The 15646-nt window shown below is 38.0% G+C and overlaps 1 protein-coding gene and 1 pseudogene across 7 annotated transcripts in view; one reads left to right on the top strand and one right to left on the bottom strand.

The window, feature by feature from the left end:
* Positions 1 to 15646, top strand: part of DLG2 (discs large MAGUK scaffold protein 2) — an 839012-nt gene that overhangs the window by 568031 nt on the left and 255335 nt on the right. The gene's annotated exons all lie outside the window — the stretch shown is intronic.
* On the bottom strand, positions 11606 to 13838 carry LOC129072665 (60S ribosomal protein L27a-like; annotated as a pseudogene).

Here is a 15646-nt window from a genome sequence, read left to right as displayed (position 1 = left end):
CTCCAACCTTAGTTCTTTCTGGCCTGGAAAAGAAAGAGGGGAAGAGGTGTCACTTTAATACTATAATAGAGCAGGCAGTCTGGGGTCAAGTTTTGAACAGTCTTTCCAGAAACCTGGATCATGTCCAAGTCAAATCCAAGATGTGTGCTTTCCTATCTGCCAACACCTACAGGGCAGGCTCAGTCGCCTAAGTTCTTGAGCCAAAGAGCTGCCTTTGTTTCTCCTCAGGCTGGGACAGACTGCAGGCCTCTGGCCTCAAAGGAGCTGTGAGTATAGTGGCTAAAGTAGTTAAAGAGCACCTGCTGGGTGAATAAAGTGGCGTTGTAGGGCGGTGGTCAGAGCACAGATTCTGGAGCCAGACTCCCTGCGTTCCAATCCTAAACCTGTCACTTTTCAGGTGTGAAACCTTAGGCAAGGTACTTAACCTCTTCATGAGTCAGTCAGTCTCCTCTTTAGTGAAGTAGAGATAATAATGGTAGCTACCTTATAAGATTATTATGAATATGAAATGAATTACTATTTGTAAAGCTCTTAGAATAGTACCTTGAAGATAATGTGTCCTAAGTATTGATAGCAAGATAGAGTGACTTCCATCCAACCTTATGACAAAGGCAAGGTCAATGATATTGACCTGCTACCTCCTCTATGCACCCCTTCTAGGGCAACTGGCCTCTGGGATTCTCGTTACTTTTCAGCACCACTCATTCAGATTGCTTTAATCTGATTTTGCCTGGCTAGGTAAGGTCATTCTTCCAAAAACCGTACATTGAATATCTTCTAGACATCAGCATTCTTTATGTCCAGGAGCTGAGGGTGGTAAGGCAGGAAGCTGCTCCGCCAACCATCACCCACACCATCACCCTACTCTGATTTTCCCAGCTCTGTGCCTGTCATAGGAGACCTGGTAGCCAATGCCTAATTATATATACGTTCCCTGCCACATGATAGTATTGTTGTGGTTTTAGATAAACTGGTGTGAACCAATGTTCCCATTCATTTAGAAATGGCCTCTCATTCCTTAACAACTCATCCACACTTCGGCTCTTGCTCAAACACTTGGTCAATTGGCTTACCTTGTTTTCTGAATGCACTGGACTAGGTGCTATGCCTCTGTTACAAATGGAAACACCTTTCAAGAATATGAAATCTGTCACAAATAAACACTCAATTTTTTAAAATGAGCTATTAATATAAAAGGGCTAGAGAGAGAGGAAGGCTATAACTTTGAGGGCAATGTTATAGGGACCAGTGAGTCTGACAAAAGAGAAAATCCTTTTTTCCCCTCAGTTCTTTTTTTGTTTGTTTTTATTTATTTTATTTTACTTTTTTATTGTATTTTTCCATTACTATTTAGTCTCCTTACACCACCATTCTTCCCACAATCATCATACTGTTGTCTATGTCCATGAGTCCTTTTTCCTTTTTGATGAGCAAACCCTCCACCCCCCTACCCTCCCTTCTCCACTTTGCTGTCATCCTGCTTTCTATGTAAGAGTTTGTCTCTATTTTGCTTGTTAATTCAGTTTGTTCATTAAATTCTACATATTAGTAAAATCATATGGTATTTGTCTTTCTCACACTAGCTTATTTCACTTAGCATAGTGTTCTCCAGGTCCATCCATATTGTTTTACTGAAAGGGTAAAATTCTCTTCTTTTTTATGGCCAAGTAGTATTCCATTTGTAAATGTCCCATAGTTGTTTTATCCACCCATCTAGTGATGGACATATAGGCTGATTTTATATCTCCGTGATTGTAAACAATGCTGCAAAAATAGATGTGTCAGTAAAAATTGGGATGTGGATCCTGGAGTAGTTAACCTTGAATCTAAAATGCAACTAATGTAAGATACATTATTATTTTATGTTCCATTAAAAAAGAAAAGAAAAACAAAACTCTGTCTATTATATTCATAGGACACCATTGACTGTAAGACGCATTCCTTAACCAGAGGTATTTAAATGGAAAGAAAATTGCATTTCACCATTGATGAAATATGATCAATTCACATTTTCCCTACAACTTACACAATGAACAGCCACTTAATGCACCCTGGGCTATGGCTTACGTGAAATGGTTTGAGGATTCTGTGGGTCATTCTATGCACTCACGATAACTTCACTTGGTGAATTCCTAATCAAAAGAGCAATTTTGAAATCAAGTGATGGTAAGAATGAAGTTATAGACACAATCTTGATTCACATCTAATTATTTAAAATCATGTTTTATTTTCATTAAAAATTATAATTTTTATGTTTTCCATGTTTATCAGTTCCCATATTTCACTTTTTTTAGTATAATTATTAAATGTTACTTATGACCCATCTCACCACCTGTGGTGACATGTCAGTCTGCAGTTCCACCATGGGTGAGAACTGATGTCCTAAACTAGTAAGAGGGTATTACTGGAAGCCCTTTATGAGGGGCATTGTTTTCAGGGTTAGAGAGGAAAGTTGCCTTTCAAAAAATCAACTTTGCAGATGGGAAGAGGAAAAAAAATTTCTCGTTTTAAGCCATACCACAGACCTTGATCCAGATTTTCAAAGCTTCAAATAAGCTGCCACATTACAATACTTAATCTCTGTGCTTAAATTCACCATCATCTCTATCATGAAAAATACTACTGAAACCCTAAACTCATGGCACAATCTAGTATAATGTAGTAATGAAATCTTCTAAACAAAATGCAAGATTATGGTAGCTTGTGATGCCATTTGCCCCATGATTTTCTTGGAAAGCCTTTCAGACTTGAATAGGATGGCTCAGCTGCAACACGGCCTTCCCTGCTCTGCTGGGCATCCTCAGACAGCTACCTCCTTATTAAAAACACCTGAAAATGATTTCTTGCGTTAGTTGTCGCTAACGGATTTTTTGGAAGTCTGTAGAAATAGGCCTGGTTCATGTGGCTTAGCGGATTGAGCACCTGCTGGTGAACCAAAAGATCACCAGTTCAGTTCCTAGTCAGGGGACATGCCTGGGTTGCAAGTCAGGTCTCTGTGTGGGGTTGTGCTAGAGGCAACTGATCAATGTTTCTCTCCCTTTCTTTCTCCCTGCCTTCCCCTCTCTCTGAAAAATAACTAAATAAAATCTTTTTTAAAAAGAGAGAGAAAAGATCAAACATTTGATTCAACAGGGAAATCTTACACTTAAGTCAAAGAAATCCATTTTTGCAATGGCTTTGAGATGTCTTCTTCAAAATAAAAACTAATATTTGGGTCTTACTCTTCATTGAAGTGCAATTTTATGTATATATGATCTAATTGGAACCCTTAAATAATCTGTGAGGTAAACTGAGGACTGTGAGTCTCTCAAAAATTAGAGCAATGCCCTGTCGAATTGGTTGGAGCATCGTCTCATACACCAAAAGGTTTCAGGTTTGCAGGTTTGATCCCCACTCAGGACACATTCTTAGGTTATATGTTCAATCCCCAGTTGGGGTGCATACAAGAAGCAACCATTTGATGTTTCTCTAACACATCAATGTCTGTCTGTCTGTCTCTCTCCCTACCTTCCACTGCCCCCCCAAATCAATAAACATATCCTCAAGTAAGGATTGAAAAAAAAAGAATTAGAGCAGTGTCCTTTCACAGCTTTCTGCACTTGCTCAGTGCCCAGCATATAATAGTTATAATAACTTCCTGGGCGATTCCAGGGAAAGTTTCAAACCAAGTAAGTACTGAAAAGGCCAGATCATACCTTTTTTTTTTTCTTGAAGATTTTTTTAAGAGAAGCTTTTGAACTTACACACCTATGCAACCCAGGTCATTCACCCTCTTTGAGCCTCAGTTTTGACATCTGTTGATAGTAAGAGTGTAAGCTGGACTTCTCGAATATGACATTCTGTTCTTTTTTCACTTACCTTGAGGATGGAGATAATTTCTACGCACCAGGTGCAGATATTTTTGTGAATTGGGCATGTCCATAGAACTTCAGGAACTCACAAGAGGTCCTGATGATAGGGCCCAGCTAAGTGGTTTAGGTACGTTAACTTTTTAAGTAATTCTGTTGTCAGTGCCTTAGAGTTTATATCAGTGAAGAGAAACCTCCCATGCATTGGAAGCCAGTGTGTCCTCTCTGCCCTCCAAAAATCACAAGCCAATTTCAGTGTTATCCATGCTGGTATAATTTAATAGAACAACAGGAACTTCAAGAGACTCCCTTTCTCGTGCCCTACTTGTGGGTTCTCGGATCTGGGACAGAGCAGGACTGAGCTGGTAATTATTATCAGTGTTGTAATTATTAATTTGGGTTCCTGGGGGTTTTTTTATAGAACATTCCCTAGTGAAGAACAGCAGTTTGGCTGATCTACCTCAACTGCTGGTATAGATATTACTGCCAAGATAGATAGATAGATAGATAGATAGATAGATAGATAGATAGATAGATAGATAGATAGATAGATAGATAGATAGATAGATAGATAGATAGATAGACGGTTTTAAACCACTATGAATAGAAAGCCTTCCAAGGTTCTATCTAACATTCCATAATTTTGTGTCAGTAGCAATCTTTCTAAGAGAGGGAAGTCACTTCTCAAAGAAGCAGATAGCATGGCAGGATAACAGCAGGAGTGTGACTTGTTGAACCATGAATCCAGGGAGTCCCACTGAAAATTGAAGTCCTACAACCAAAAATCAATAAAAACAGCTGGAAAGCAAAAGCATTTACTGAAGTCTTTAAGGTCACAGTTGTGTTAATTAAAAGAAAACCCAGGGGATTAAGTGAATTTGGAAAAGAGTTTTAATTTTATTTTTTAACTGAATTTATTGGGGTGACACCGGTTAATAAAATTATATAGGCTTCAGGTGCACAATTCTATAATACATCATTTGTACACTGTATTGTATACTCACCACCCCAAGTCAAATCGCCTTCCATCACCATTTATTCCCTCTATACCCTCTTCAACCTCTCCTCAGCCCTCTTTCCCTCTGGTAATTACCTTACTGTTGTCTGTATCTATGAGTTTGTTTGTTTGTTCTTGATCCTTTCCCCTTTTTCATGCCTTCATGTGAATTTGTGTTCCCTTGCTCTTTACCATGGGCGCTGGCTCTTGTCACCCTCCAGCTTGGGCTCCTGCATGTGCCTAGATTTGAAATGCACCTGCTGCCGCTCAGCCCCCTCCCTGCTTCCCACCCTCTCAGTTTCCAGTCACCTCATGAACCTGTCCTTCAAGGACTGCTCAAGGCTTCTTCCTCAGCAAAGCTTCCCAGCTGCATCTTTCTGTCTTTGAAACCATCACTGTGCTTTACTCCTAGAGACACTTATGACTTTTAACTTGGTGTCACAGCAATTATTACACTTCTTATTCTCTCCTTTAAGACAGAATCTTTCTGATTCATCTCTATGTTTGGAATATATTAGGCACCCAATGCATATCTTTTGAATAAATGAATGAATATAGCAATCAGTAAAGTAAATGGACATGTCCTTTAAAGTGTATGTTCTCTGTGGCTGTTAAAGGTATCTGTTTTATGATTCTTTTTTCCTCTACCAAAAGGTCAGCACTCAGTATCTATAAAAATATATTGCAAAATGATAAATACACTAAGGCATTATATAAATGATACAATTGCAGGCAGTATTAATAAGAGGAGGGAAATTTAGTTAAAACCAGAGTGATCAGCATAGGAAGTAGGATTGGAACTATGATATTTAATTTTTTAAATATACTTTTATTAAGTCTTTACTGCTATATATGCCAAGTACTGGGCTAAGCAGATGATATGCATTGTTTTATTTAATCTTCAAAGCAAGCCTGTGAGAAAGATCCTTGTATTCTCCCCATTCGATGGTTTAGGAAACTGAAACTTGAAGAGACTAAGTAATCTGCCCCTGATCATCCAGCCATTAAGTGGCAGAGCTGGGTTTCATCCTTGACTCATGTATGACTTTACCTCTGCTGTATTGTGCCATGGAAACCAACAGGATTTGGATAAATGTGACTAGAGAATAAGAGGAAGCGTCTTGGGCCCAGGTCTGCAAAGATACAAAATGGGAACATGCATGGTAAGCTTAAGGATCAAAGTTTCTGTCCCCAGATGGACTGGCTGGGGTGGGGCAGGCAAAGGGCATATCTCTGTGTGTGTAATAGAATATGACGTATATGACATTGTTGTTTATAATAAGAAATATATTAATATATTTGCTCTTCATCCCCTCTTCTGGTACAGAGACCTAAAATCCTTGGGATGTCCTCTTTTGTTATGTTAATGAGGTTTCAGACCACACTGAAGGATGGAGGCTGGTTGCCAATAGAGCTAAACATGTGATTAGAGGATTGGAAATTTTAGTCTCACCCCTGACCTCCCAGGTAGAGAAAGGGACTAGAGATTGAATCAGTTCCCTATGGCAAGTGATTTAATCAATCATGCCTTTGTAATGAGGCTTCTGTAAACACCCAAAAGGACTGGGAAGAGTTTCCAGGTTTTTGAACCAGAATGTTTCCATGCACTACCGTGCTGTGCCCCAAATTCCACCAGGACAGAAGAAGCTCCTTTCTTCCGGACCCCACCTTATGAATCTCTCCACCTGGCTGTTAATTCATATCCTTTAATATCCTTTGGAATAAACCTGTAATCTATTGAGTAAACTTGTTTTATAAGATCTGTAAACTATGCTAGCAAATTAATCATATCCAAGGAGATGGTTATGGGAATATCTGATCTATAGCCAGTTGGTCAGAGGCACAAGAAACAACCTGAACTTGTGATTGGCATCAGAAATGGAGGGCAGTCTTCTGGAGCTGAACCCTTAACCTGTAGAATCTGATGCTGTTTCTGGGTAGACAGGGTCAGAAACGAGTCGAATTGTAAAACCACCCAGCTGATGTCTGAGAATCACTTGGTGGCATGGAGAAAAAAGAAAAACCCATGTATTGGAATTGGTGATCAGAATCTTAATGTGGAAAGGAGTATGAGGTCTGAAAGTGAACAGCATTCAATGATAGACTAAGAAGGCTGGACTAGATCCTAAAGGAAATGAGTCAGATATGAACCAACAAAAATAGCAGATTTAGATTTAGTGTGGCAAGGGTAGGGAGAGTTGATGGAAAACAAAGAGACTAGTTGGTTACAGAATTTTTACTAAGAGCTTCAAAGTGTGTCTCCCCCCACCCCCAACAAAAAGAGAAGTTTATAAGCAGGAAAAAATTTGAACTTAGATGTCTGTATGGTAACCTCCATACAGCTATTGCCTAAACTAAATTCTATGAAAAATTATGTGAGAGTGTTATGTGAGTGTGTGTGGTCAGAGAAACTCTTCTAGAAGCCCTGCAAACCTTTTGTGAAACAACCTCCCTTGAACAACTCTGAGATCAACATGAAGAGTAGAATCCTGGTTCTAATACCCTCAAATTATTTAAGGTGTCTGCATCTTTGTCCCCAGTGTCTGAAATGCTGTACCTACTCATCTCAGCCTCCATTTCAGACAGTGGGTTGTCTCTACAATTACGCCGTTAGTCGCCACCTTGGATCCTACTCTGAGTCCCTAGCTCACCTCTATAACACTTTTAGGGCCACTTTAGGCCATAAAGTAGACATTTGTTAAGTGATGACTTTCTAGCTCTAAAAAGTTTCAGAACATGAAGAATGCAGTGTATATTCTATCCCAATTGTTTGAAATATGTAAATTTATTGGAATTTAGTCAGGAAGAGCCAAGAAAATATCAGAAAGTGAAGCAACCCCATTCCAGAACCAGACCAACCAGGTTTGAATTTCAGCTCTGCCACTTACAGTGCAGACCTTGGGAAAATTTATTTTTGTCTTTTTAAAAATCATTATTTATTATTTAAAATGCTTTTTAATTACAGTTTACATTCAGTATTATTATATATTAGTTTCAGGTATATAGTAAAGTGGTTAGACAATCACATATTTTACAAAGCACTTCCTCTGATATTTCCAGTACCCAAGTGAAACCAAACATAGTTATTACAATATTATTAACTATTTCCTATGCTATACTGTATATCCCCATGACTATTTGGTAACTACTAATCTGTACTTCTCAATCCCTTCACCTTTTCACCCAGTCCCCTAACCCTCCTCCCCTTTGGCAACCATCAGTCTGTTGTCATATCTATGAGTCAGTTTCTGTTTTGTTTGTTCATTTATATTGTGCTTTAGATTCCACATATAAGTGAAATCATGGGGTATTTGTCTTTTGTCTCACTGACTTATTTCACTTAGCATAATACCCTCGAGGTCTATCCATGCTTTTACAAATGGCAAGGAGTTTTTTCTTTTTAGTGGCCAAGTAATATTCCATTGCATATATATATACCACTGCTTTTTAGCCACTCATCTATTGATGGGCACTTGGGTTGCCTCCATAGCTGGGCTATTGTAAAGAACACTGGAATGAATATAAGGGTGCATATATTCTTTCAAATTACTCTTTTAGGATTCTTAAGATATATTCCCAAAAGTAGAATCACTGGGTCATAAGGCAGTTCCATTTTTAATTTTTTGAGGAAACTCCATAGTGCTTTCCACAGTGGCTGCCTCAATCTACATTCTCACCAACAGTGTACAAGGGTTTCCTTTTCTCCACATCCTCACCAGCACTTGTCATTTGTTGATTTATTGATGATGCCATTCTGGCAGGTGTAAAACGATATCTCATTGTGGCTTTAATTTGCATTTTTCTGATGATTAGTGACATTGAGTATTTTTTTCATATGTCTGTTGGCCATCTGTATATCTTCTTTGAGGAAGTGTCTATTTAGGTCCTTTGCCAATTTTTTAACTGGATTGTTTGGTTTTTTGATGTTGAGGTGTACGAGTTCTTTATAAATTTTAGATATTAACCCCTAACCAGCTGTATCATTGGTGAATATGTTCTCCCATTCGGTGGATTGTCTTTTTGTTAATGGTTTCCTTTATTGTGCAAAAACTTTATAGTTTGATGTAGTCCCATTTGTTTATTTTTTCTTTTGTTTCCTTTGCCCAAAATCAGGAAAAAAAAATCAGTAAGAAAAACATCCAAGATTTCACTACCTATGTTTTCTTCTAGGCTTTCTATGGTATCAACTCTTATATTTAAGTCTTTAATCCATTTTGAGTTTATTTTTGTATATGGTGTAAAAAATGGTCTAGTTTTAATTTTTTGCACATATCTGTCTAATTTTCCCAATATCATTTATTGAATAAACCACCTTTACCCCATTGTATGTTCTTGACTCCTCTGTCTATATCAGACTTCAGTTTTCTCTGGATGAAAATGGTGTTCATGTAAGCATCTGAAATGTAAGTTATGTGAGTAAGATAATGCAGACAGAATCTCCTGGCAGTTAACCAAGCACAAAATAGGCACTCAGTGAATGGGAGAGATAATGATAACTATCATCATCATAAACACATTTGCCACTCATGCACTTTATAGATACATTTAATATAGAATCTATGATTTATATTTCCATGTTAGTGTGGCAAAGGTAGGTTGACAGTTGTGAGTACGTGAAACACAGTTTATTCTTATATAGTTACTTGTTAATTATTGTGTTATTTTCCATATGAACAACTGTAAAACTACTTTTGCCCTACCTTGTATATCTAATAATGCCTCACATAGCCTGACACACATTGTATGCTCAGTAATCATTTGCTGAACAAAGCTGAAAGACTAAAGATAATTGTTTTATCATACAAATATTATATTTTATAGTTAAGAATAAACTCTAAGTTTCCCTAAGAATGCTGGCTCTATATGATGGTTCCTAGTATTCGGTTATAAATATAGAAAAAATTTTCTATTTGTTTATATGTTGCTTCAGAATTATTTTGGATTACATTTATGGGATGCTTTCTATGGTGTCAGACACCATTCTAGTACTTGCATATATTAGCTTGTTTAATCCTCACAAGAACACCGTGAGATTGTCTCCTTTACAAAGGAGGAATCTGAGACAAGAAGATGTAAAGCTACTTGCTCCAGCTCACAGCTTGCAACAGATATCTAAGACTCAAACCAGGAAGTCTAGTTTCAGACCCTGGACTTGAAACTACTATAGTGTCTCTCTATATGTTTTTTTTTAATTTTTTAAAATTTATTTATTTTTATAAAGAAGGGAAGGGAGGGAGAAAGAAAGGGCGAGAAACATCAATGTGTGGTTTCCTCTTGCACGCCCCCTACTGGGGACCTGGGCCGCAACCCAGGCATGTGCCCCGACTAGGAATTACACTGGCGACCCTTTGGTTCGCAGGCTAGAACTCAGTCCACTGAGCCACACCTGCCAGGGCTTCATATGTTTTATTGTTGTTTTCTTTCTTTCTTTCTTTTAGCATAGAAACTATAAAAGTGGGCAACATATCTCAGTCTTTCAAAAATGCATAAAAATAAATGCATTTGACAATATTATGTACTTTGCAATTATGTAACCACATTGAGTGAATAGTTCTTTGCTCTCTTTACCTAAAAACGTAGTAAGTTCACACTTGAGAAAGAAACACGTGATCCACGCAAGCAGTATCAGGCCCCAGCGAGGTGTGGTTCTGAAGCACGTCATGCTTTCTGGGTTTAACTCTGGGATGCAAAGTGTGGGTTTTCTCAGCTAACTCTAAGTTGATGGTACTTCTTCATAATGATACTTTTGGGTCTAGTTTATATAGTTAATCAATGGATTCATTGAAAAGAACTAAACATGCTGAAGAATGAATAACACATAGTTTAATTAATCTTTTACTGAAGCAAAAATATATACTGTAGAACCTTGATATTTTGAGTGTGACTCTGAAGGTCCATAGCTTGCAACTTTTTTACAATGTTTTTTCTGGTTTGTAATGTGTAATTTTATTAAAGGGATTAGTAAGAATAAACTCTTACCTAATAAGAACATCTACTGACTACCCAAACCTACTTTTTAGGAAAACCTTGTTCTCATAATTAATTGCTTAGTAACTCCATGCTTTTCTGTGAGAAAAATAATAATAACCATGGCTTTAAAAAGAAATGCAAGAAAGAGAACAGAAAGAGATTGGGAAAATAATTGCTCTTTGCCAGAAAGTAAAGTTCCTATTGTGGGACAGGTGGGCAGGACAGCTACTATAGGCTAATATGTTATCTGGTAATTTGGGGATCTTGGATGATCTGAGGATGGGTGGCTGAGGAACACCAAGGGTCCACTCTCTCTCAAAACACAAAGTATATGGCTCACCTAGAACTGTAGCCCTCTTCCTGCTGATTGCTGACACAACTGCCATTTGTAGCTGAGGGAATCGGTCATCTTGGCCTTGGTTCTGGTCCAGGGCTGCCTATCCGATATTTCCCTGCTTTTCTTCTGCCTCTGTGCTGGTCTGTTTCCTGAACACACACACTATAAAGAATTCTCCGTCTTCATGTATAAATTTGAAGGCTATGTAGGCTGAGCTGCACTACAACGCCATGTCAGCCCGTTTGGGTTTCTACATGCTGTCCCATAGACAGTGCAATCTACGGAACTGAGCAATTATGTCCGTTTCTCCTCTAGTTCTGCTGAAATTTCTGCTGGTGCTATCTACAGCAGAAATTTCCCCCTGCTGAGACTGTGGGAGCAAGTGCTTAGACAGATAATCCTGACTTCAGTCAGAAGAGGACCCTTTGGCATGCCTTCAGAGGAGGCTCTCCTCTACTCCCCGTCCTTAACTGAAGGCTTCTCTTCTGTAGTCACTCCCGATGGCTCATTGTCCTCTTTCTCCTTCCTCAGAGGCAGAGCTGTATTAAAATGGTCTAAGAACTGACTGCTGGGTTTTGTGTGTTACCATTTCAGGTCCACTTACATATTTATTACAATGGCTCAGACTCCTTGCCAATAGAAATGCAAGTCCATTAATCTGTCTAATCAATAACCATTGAATTTGGGGGACTAAAGAAATCAAAACAGTATTTCTTGAGTCTGGAAAAGTAGTAGACTATCCTTGCATTCACCCATTGTTTATAATTCTGAATATACTTTCTAGATGTGTACAGTCTGTTATATTAAATGCGTTCTTTGTATGTGTGTATATATATTTATATATGTGAGAATATTAAGTTGCAAACACAGTTGTCATACCATAGTCACACCTGGTATTTGCTCTTTGCTTATAGAAATCATCTACGAGACTGACTTGAGCTCTGACAAACATCATATATTCTCAGCATCAGATTGGAGTCTATTTTGAGTAGTTTAAAACAGTTCTACAGTTACTTGAAGCATAATTTATGTTTGATATGTAAAAAAAATTAAATGGTAAAAAATTAACTTGTCTTCTTTTTTAGTTAAATGTATTGCATTTATTTATTTTGGCAATCTATTATTAAATAAAATATTGCTTCATGTACATAATCTTTGAAAAAAGGTAAAAGGAGTTAATTTGCAACACCAATTTACCTTTCAAATGTTAATCATAGGCAACATTGATTTAAATTTTTTCATAAACAAATGGTTCTGACATTTAAACTATCTTGGTATTTAGCAGGTAGGAATATATTCCAGTATTTACCTTAAGTAATATTACATTTTTCTGGGAAAAAAATTAACCTTCTTTCCCATTTTTATTGAAAACTATTATTGCAATTAGAATAGTAAGTAATTATAAATTAAATTTTCATTGATGTTAATTCTATAGTTTTTATCCTGAGCCTTAGGTTTGTCAACATTGTCTCTATAGCTATTTCACATCACTCCCTTTGCTTTCTCATTACTTGTTTTTCACACAGCGAATTATTTTCCTGAGAATCTTTTCTCTTGTTATCTGGTGTTCACTGAAATGCCCGTATCTCTTATTTGGCACGTTTGAGCACTCACAAGTGAGACCGTTAACCATGGGTGCCCCTCCAACCAAACCACCATTCTCTAATCATTAAGTCAGAAGCCAGCAAGGCAGATGCCAAAGAGCAAAATGTGAAGTGATCAAGTTCAATAGTCCCTCATTTTATTTAGAATCAGTGAGAACAAGAGCCTTCTACCTCCCCGATGTAAATGATGAATGTTTCACATGCACTCCACCCACCTTAATTAGCAGATGCACTGCTTCACCATAATGGGTGTCCTGAACACAGATTTCAACACAATAAATTAAACACAATTAGGCAAGATTGAAGTCAAATTAATTATTTGTAATGCCAATCCTCTCAGAATATACTTGACATTTAATGTAAATAAATTAGAAACTCCACTGACTTCCAATGAGTATGTATATATCAGTAATTATATCATAGTAGAAACTCATTTAAAAATTAATGTTAAAAACTCTACCCTCCCCCATGAAAAGTAAATCACCATTGATTTTAATAAATGTTTTTTGCTACTAATATTTTCCTAAGACAGTCTACTAGGACAGAGTATTAAGATAGTTATTTGGATAATTTGGAATAAATTATCCCAGTTATAAACCCAGCTTTTTTTTTTTTCAACAAAAGCACTTGTAAAAATTTGATGGATTCGAGCTATCAGCACACAGGCACAAGCAACACTCTTAGTCTTCTCCTCAGGTCTCCCACTGAAGACTTTGTCCTTCATAATTACAGGCCATTTTGTCCTTCCCCAGAACTTTGTAGTAGCCTGATCGCACCACATCAATGATGAGAGCGGCTCCAGGCTTGTTTTTGGCAGCATTTACCTGTGTCTGCTCACTGACCAAGGCCACAGTTTACCAAGTTGACAGTGGGGCAAAGCTCTGGTTCCTCTTGAAGTGGTGATGCCTCATACCAACTTTCCCAAAGTAACCTGAGTGATGTTTCTCAAAGTTGATCCTGTGATGACACAAGCCACCAGCATTACCTCAGCCTCCTGGGTGCTCCCTGTGCTTGCTGAAGTGGCCATGGCCATGGCTCATGTGGCCCCCAAGTTTCTGGGTCCTCATCAGTCTATATGGCATGTTGGTGGCCAAGAGGCAAGAGGGAAGACTCCACTAAATCTCACATAAACCCAGCATTTTTAGCTACATAAGCTCCATATTTAAGATAAAGGTATCTTTTGTGGGTGGAGGGTAGAGCAGAAGAATGGGGCCTTCATTATTTCATTTGGCATCTAATTCCATTAGGTAAAGCTGCAAAATAGACTTTAAATATATAAAAATAATGAAGAAGATTAAATGAAAGTACTATGTATAGAACAGATGAAAGAAGAGATGAATGTAGGAAACAGCAAGGAAAACAGCCTGTCTCGATTGCTTCTATGGCACCTCAGAGCAGAGTTTAGAAGTCACTGGAGTCTACAATCATTTATTCAAAAAGACCTGTTCTATATATAATATTTCTCATTAGTTGGATTATTTGATTAACCAGAGGACCCCATTCTTTAGCTGTATTTGATATCACTGTATTAGGAATTTTAGGGAAATACTACTCATATTTGTTAATGGTGTTATATGTGGTCAGGAGCCTCAGTAATAGAATACAGACTAGACTACCAAAGGGACTGCCCATAGGAAGATAGAGAACACTAGGTAGAGTCATATTCTTTATTTCTAAATGAATGTTAGTGTTAAATCTAAGGGCAGCAGGCTGGGTCATATTAAAATCTAGGAGGTTCCTCTTGATGCTTTAACTTAAAAACTAGAGCAAAGACAAGCTTGAGAGTTTTTTCTGGTGACCCCTTTTGGTCTCTGTCCTTGATTTTCCCTTAGCACAAACCAGACCTCTCCTTCCCTGAGAGTGAAAGGGAATTTCGGTCTAGTTAATTCAATGAAACCTGGTCCTAAAGAATAGTGTTCATTCAATAGCACAGGTGGCTATAAGTGGGACGTTCTTTGTGATTAGTAGCAACACAATTCTTACTAGGAAGCAAAGAAATGCTTTACTTACTTCATCTCATGAGATCAGGCTTTATGGCCTTTCTTTCTTTAGAATAAAACTTCAGCATTTACAAAACATACCTGTAGTAGACAATTAAAAGGTATCTGCCAATTTCCTCCATATAGGTCCCTAATACACATATATGCAACTGTCCTACCTTTCTGTGCACAGCCAGATATGAGCCAAAGTGAATTTATCAGACTGCAGTCCAGGATTTGAGATTGGTTCTCAGAGGTGTTCCTCTCTCCATGTTGGTGCTCAAACTCAGAGATGACATAGTGCTGGGACAGGGACTAGAGCTGGAGCTGGAGCTGCTGCAAGTGGCCTGTGCGGGAGAAAGTGGGCTTCAGAGGGAAGAAGAATGAGACACAAGAGAAGACTGAAGATAAGGGGAGAGAGGGAAGTGGTGAAATGATAACTCCCTGTTTCTAGACCCTTTCAAGGTCAGGTTCCATAGTCTTTCCTTTGGGTTCTGTGATGACACTTGTATCCTGACAATGTAACTCCCTCTTTAGCTTAAGTAATTTGAATATTTGTTCTTGCAACAAAGTTATTCCTGAAAGGGATACTATCATGACAAACACCTCCAAGAAGAAAGGCAACATTCTGGCAGCTATGACTTTATTCTATGACCTTCCGTCCATGCTGATCATCCCTGCCACCTCTCATCAGTGTTATGTGGCAAGAATTTCAAGGTGATAGCTGGCTGTACATGTCTAGAAGGAGCTATCTCTTGCAATGATCAATGCCATAAAAGCTGTAGGTGGGGCCATGACCGGTAATGAACTTCATACATGAGCTGTCACAGAGTCAGTCAAAACTTACATGAGTGACCAAAATCTGTACAGTATTTTTACTATAAATGCTTAGAGTGTTAGAAAAGTGTTTT

The sequence above is a fragment of the Pteronotus mesoamericanus genome, unplaced genomic scaffold, assembly GCF_021234165.1.
Source record: "Pteronotus mesoamericanus isolate MK-2021 breed Mesoamerican mustached bat unplaced genomic scaffold, CSHL_Meso_final contig_33, whole genome shotgun sequence".
In the NCBI taxonomy this organism is placed as follows: domain Eukaryota; kingdom Metazoa; phylum Chordata; class Mammalia; order Chiroptera; family Mormoopidae; genus Pteronotus; species Pteronotus mesoamericanus.
The sequence above is the reverse complement of the archived record's forward strand: the minus strand, read 5'-3'. Positions and strand labels throughout refer to the sequence as shown.